Consider the following 6,561-nt stretch of genomic DNA (forward strand, 5'->3'; position numbering starts at 1 on the left):
TGCGACAGATATTCAGAGCTGTGGTTAGACAGTTTGTGATCTGTGGTACAAGCTTGATTTTAAAATCATTCTCACTAGTGCAGAATGGCCAGGTTAAAACTGTTCACATTCAAATGATACTTGCCTTTCCTTATTGGAAAGAAACTTTCTCAGGAATACATGTGTCATGCAGGCTTTCTGTAAAGCTTGTTTCTTCTCACCTTGCACAATATTATAAACTCAGTGAAATACCTCAGACGTCTGTGGGAAACTACATACCTCATGTGATCAAACTAACCTGACATTTCATTGCTGAAAACCAAAGACTATCATGAGCGTCCTCTCAGCGCTTCACAGGTGTGATGCGTTTTAGGAGAGATGTTTGACTTTGGACTGCAGCTGTCAGTTCAAGGACTCATTGGATTTTTTTTTCCAGCAGAATGTTCTAAAGACAGTTTATCTTTGGACTGTGGGATTTAAGTTTTTTCACATGCTTGTTTCAAAACATTTAGTCTAAGGCATTCTATGGAAAATATCACAGGATCATTTGACCAGTATTTATCTCACAATTCAGATGATGCATATATGTCAGAGTACAGCTGAATACCAAAGACATCTCATACTCTTGAATAAGAGTTATTTGCTTGTCGTCAATAAAACAGTATACCAAGATTAATGTAAAATCCAGTATTTTTCAGGTAAAGATTTAATTAACATTAAATGAAAGGTTGTGTAATTAAGTAACTGAAGTGAAATATCCTATGCAATTTACAATGGTGTCCCAAATGTGAAGGCTACCTGGTTTGACCTGGGTTGATTTTACATATCCGAACTTAAAAAAAACACGAACCACTTTGGACTGGATCATTATGGCAATTAAAATCTGAATGTAGTTGTAGCTGTGTCAATCTTTTCACTAACATCTTTAGATCATAAACATCTTTGTACCTGGTAGTAAATAATCCTGGATCTGAACATTATGAAATTTCAATTCCCGATTTCAAAAAGCAATGGCTGATGTTTTCAATAACCCATGAATTTTAGAAAATGACTTGTTCCAAGACACTGATGGCACATTCAGAACGATACTTGGTTTGTTAGAATCTTCTCCTGTCTTTGTTTCATACCAGTTTAATTTTAGGTAGTCTCATGGTTGTGACTAGCATTATGTGATGCACATTGAAGTATTCTGTGTGGTCCAGAATGGCTGTATTTAAGAATATTAGAGAAATTTTGAATGTTGTATGGGCCATGTCTGTTATTGGGTACATATATATATATATCTTTCTTCAATTGGGAAAACTTTTGAGATTGAGTTTAAAATATTCTCCATCAAATCTAAAATAATGCTTTGAGCAACCTGGAGGACTTGGATTAGTGCCTAGCTGTTGGATTGCTCGTTTCATTTCTATTTGTTTGAGCAATTTAGAAGGAGCTGAGATCTTCCATATTTATTCAACATTAATGGCAGTGTTATAATACAGTTCTGGGGTTTGGTTATTAATCCGAAATTTCCGAGATCATGTTTCCAAACAGCTGTCGAGTCCTGATATATCACAAGTTCATGAGTACAGGTACTGCATTTGATGGAAAGGTTTGCTTGTTTTCTCTTCACTTTGGAAGTAATATGAAACACTGTGAAAATGGAAATTTAGACTGCCAGAAATCATTCTGTACTTTATAGTTCATTTTTGTGAGCAGCCAATCATCTATATTAGTGTTGAAGCACGTTGTGGCTCCCAGTAACGTATGTTTGAGAGTTAATATTAAATTGTTTAGTAAGCTGCTATTATATTGTTGGGATTCCCAAGACTTGCATATCATTGGTTTTCTGGGATTTATTACGGTTTTATTTAACATCTGTGTAATAAGCCATTGGGGTCAGTAGGTAATTTACAGACCCTAATTTTTCCCCATTTGTCCTATGCCAACTTTAACTACTGGTCTTTAATTAAAACGTTTATGAAATTTAATAAGTCACTAAATTTATTTTAGAATGGTGAGTATTTTGAGAGAGGAACGGGTCTTCTCTCATTATACTTGGGTGTTTGCAGAACTGCGTACGTGTCCTTTTATATTTTTGGTTTTCATTAGGTTGCAGCACACAATCTGAATAAATTAGAAGTTATTTTTTCCTTTTCTCAAAAGCTTTGAATTGGTATTGGTTCATTGATTGCTTTTTCACTTGCCTGTTTTCACAAACATTTGTGGTGCATGACACTTCTTCAGAATGCATTTTTCAAAAGTTCAGGACAGGTCATGATAATGGAGGAATGTATGGCTGTAAAACATGCCCTAAGTCAGTGCTGCTTTTACTCTGCATACATTTTAAATTTATTGACTAATGAAAAATGGTTTTGTTTTATTATATTTGAAGTCCGTAGCTTTGATGACTGTATGTCTGTTATCAGTGGGACACTTTGACAACAGGAGGCTTATTTTTTTATAGATTTAGAATTATGTCTTTGCTTAAATACCACAGTTTAAATGATAAAAAAGCTTATTTACAGTTCACAAGCATTAATTGACGATGAATTTCAATTTCCTGCCTGAAAGTGTTCTGGTGTTCAGTCTCATATATGGTTACTCTATATGATCAGACTAAAGTGAGAATCTTAGTTTTAAGCTACAGTATGACTCATAAAAGGTATGATATTTATTAACACTAACATGACCAGTATCCTAAGTATAGTTACATTATTTATAAAAGCTTTTGCAGTATATCTTGGTGCCTAACAAAAGGTCCCTGTTTCACATTTATGCACTCTTAGTCTTAGTTTGATCACAAATACAGAATAAAATTCTCATGGCCATTTCATCTCAGAACCTTCTTCAAAATACACTTTATCTTATTGATTTCTTCTCTGCCTTGAGAAATCTTAATGCTAGGTTGTCCAGGTGTGCCACAAAAGTGCAGTTACTCACTGTGGGCTATAACTGTGAAGTTGTGTAGTTATTGGTGAAACTCTTTTATCCAAACAATCTTTTGAAATTAACTGTTCTAATATGAATTACTTATATTGTATATTGTTATGCAGTTCAATTAGTAAGTTAAAAAAAGACTGTGGTCTCAGATTGAAACAACCACTGCACTAGTGGTAAAAAAACTTAGAATGTTCTGATGGTAAGGTCACTTTTTTGGGAAAACACTTTTTGCATGTAAGTTATTTCCATATGAATACTGAAAACCAGAAGCCTTCACTCGTTATTCTCGATCAGATGGCAGATTTTTCAACTGAGCAAGAATAACAACATTAACTTTAGATTCTCAGAATCTGTTGAAGAGGGTGTTCCGATACTGAAGAAAGAAAAAAGTTCTAACGAAATGGGGCAGCTTTTCAATGACCTCACTATGGCAAACTTCTAGATGACGGCATCACCTTAAGCTGATGTTCCACACATCCCTTCCCAAGTCTCTCCAAATGAAAAGAGAAACATGTGGAATCTTCATATCTCTTTAGGGAAAACCTAATTAGAAACTCAGGGAATAATGCGACCGCTTCAATCAGACCTGCTACTCGGCAGTCTTGTGAAATGCTGCAGTCTGCACCTGTAATTTTGTTTACTTGTAAGTGTACATAAATGTCATGATGCTCTTTGGATGCCGGTTGCACACTCTGTTATGTAGCAAGCTGGGCACAATGTAAAGTACATTGTAGAATAGTGGACATTTCGTTTGAGTGGATGATTGTATGTAAGTGTAGCTCACAATGAGTTTTACAATGCTGCTGTGGGCGTATCTATCTTACTAGAACAAAATAGGTATATCATCCTTTTTCCCCAGAATGTTTTACTGTTTTACTCTCCACTGGACAACCAATTTCTCCTAAAATAACTGTGCATGAGAGGTCTCGTGCATATTTTTAGATATTTTTGTGGTTCACTCCTCATGATGCTACTGACATTTTTACCATCCGTTGAATTACTAAATCATTTGTATAAAAACAAAATGTAATAAGGTGCATCAGTAAAGTCAAAGCCAGTTGGATGGTAACTAATGTTAAACTAATTTGTTTTTTTTTGTAATTCTTAAGTAAAAAAGCAACAACTTGTGTTATGGAGTCAGTCTGGGTAAAAATACATAGCCAAAAAGTGATTTTGCATCTCAAGTGAAAAATAATTTTATGTAAATGAGGTAAAAAAGTGTATCCCTGTAATTTCTCCCCTTATGTTTAAACACATTCATAGCCACTTTAAGCAAAACTTTTCAGTTGGCATAAACTTGTAACATTATTCTCACTAGAATGACCTTTTGCACATTTATGTTCTGGTCAGCTGGTACAACTTCACATAGGAAATAAATCAGGTCACTCTAGTCAACAAAGGAATGTGTAACACTGTATGCTTGCTGTTGTCTTTGTGAAGTAAAAAATAAGCAAAATTAATCAACAGAAATATCAACAGTGTTATTTACAAACAACAAGTGGTTTGGGTAGCTTAATCCAATGTTTTCAAAGATCTGGCTTGGCTTCAATTCCAGGTTGAGTCATTGTAGACATGATAGTCAGTCCTTGCCCCAGCTTGTCAGCAGCCATCTTTACAGAGCCAGCCGACCGCTTGACAGGGCTGTTGATAACCTGGCTGTGGGACTAACTCACTCATGATAAGAGTTTTTCACCCTAATTTAACTGTTGAGTAAACCTACTTAGATACAGTAAGAAACTGAGGGAGAATTACCCGAATGTTGTCTGAACCATGTTTCAGGTTTGCTGTTTTTTTTATTTCAATTGGTATTGTCTCTGTACACATCAGTTACAAGCCTTTATCTCGGTCTTATTTATTAGATTTTCCTTTCTTTTAAAGCTATAGGATCTTCTCGTTATGAATGTTTCTAGGGACTACATATGATCCTAAAGGAACCAATTGAAAATGGGAAGATAGGTTGTAAGGTACTGTTAGGAAATGTATGAAGTTCACTTATTTGGGTTAAATGTTTGCTGCAGACCGTATAGAATTTCTGTATCTGGCTTTCCTTGAGCACATTGTGCCATTACTGTTTATAATGTTATATGACATTCAGTCACATGTCATCTTGCCTGTGCGTCCATTTTGTCATGTTACCCATCATGGATCTCTCAAAAGATCTTAAGACTTGGAGCTTATGATTTGATTCATCATTTATAATGATTGAAAACATTGTTCCAAAACACAGTTTACATGTATTAAATGGTAGTATCCATGAATGTACAGCCACATTCTATTGAGGTCTGCTAATCTTAGGCCAACATTGGGTCAGATGCAAAATGGCATTCTCCTTTGCATCTGAATTATTTGAATTTTAACTTTATTTAACCTAATGTGTATATTACAATGCATAAAAATTGGTAATCCAATACCTCATCTTTTTTTTTAAATGCTCCTTTTTAAAATCATTTGTGGGTTTGTGCATATTTTGTATTTCCTAGTCAAAGAAGCAAATTGAAAATATAACAAATGCTTGTAAAATTGGTTGGTGATGATGATTGTAAAGTGTATTTAAAAGTGGAGCACTTTTTTCCAAAAGTGATATTGGCACAGGTTTTTTCACATTAGTAATTAAAAGATGTGGTTCTCAGGGCTTCAAACATGTATGTCATGATAAAGTTTTACTTTATATCTAACTTTGTTGTATGTTGTTTGATTCTCTAGTTCACTTGGATTCATGGGTGTATTATGCTTGCCACTCCTTTTATATTTTCTCAATACTATTCTGTCACTGTCATATCGTAACTAACAGAAGCTCAAAGGGAGTATATATGACAAGACTTTGGCTCACCAAATGTATCTGCAATCCTTTCCATCTGAACGTAATACACAAGTATTACACAGGAAGGTCATTACAGAATGAGTGATTTGAGAAGACCATTTTTTTCATCATTATTTCATTGTTTATTAAGGTGTTCACAGCTCCTGTGGTGGGTTGTGCAATTTGGAAATGAGTAAATAGTTTCAGTTATTGCACACATTTAAAACTTTGCAGTTGTTCTGAAAGAGTAGCCAGGAAGTTTGGCAAATCTCCTTGGTGTAAAAGTAATGTTTCTCCATCATTTAAACCATGGTAGATGAGTATCAGTGTGAAATATTGTAGATTGCCTCAAGCTCTTCTCCTCCCCTGGTCCACAGACTTGCAGCCAGACTAGTTTTTGACAAAAAAAGATAAAAAATCATCTCTTCACACGCTTGGCCCAACTTAAAACAACACTACTTTTTCCAGGTAGTTACTTTCTTCTTGCCTCAGCCACCATTATGGGGCAATTGGATTCACTGGTAGATTTTCTCTAGCCAGTGAAAACGTAGGAGCCAAGTAATTTGAGGATCTCATCCAGCTGCTCCTGAAAGAAGTCAATGCAGTGGCTTCAACAATGTGGCTGCAAAGCTTGTTATATTATTATAATAATAATAATAATGTTGCTTTATTAGCCCTATACAATTTCTTGCATTAGGAATTCATCTTTTCGCATACCCCAGCTTGCTCTCCATGAGACACAGACACATAGACAGGGAGAGAAGCTTGGGGTCAGAGTGCAGGGTCAGCCATTGTACAGCGCCCCTGGAGCAGTTGGGGTTAAGGGCCTTGCTCAGGGGCCCAGCGCAGTACGATTC

Source organism: Atractosteus spatula, chromosome 7, assembly GCF_055471065.1.
Source record: "Atractosteus spatula isolate fAtrSpa1 chromosome 7, fAtrSpa1.hap1, whole genome shotgun sequence".
Lineage (NCBI taxonomy): Eukaryota > Metazoa > Chordata > Actinopteri > Semionotiformes > Lepisosteidae > Atractosteus > Atractosteus spatula.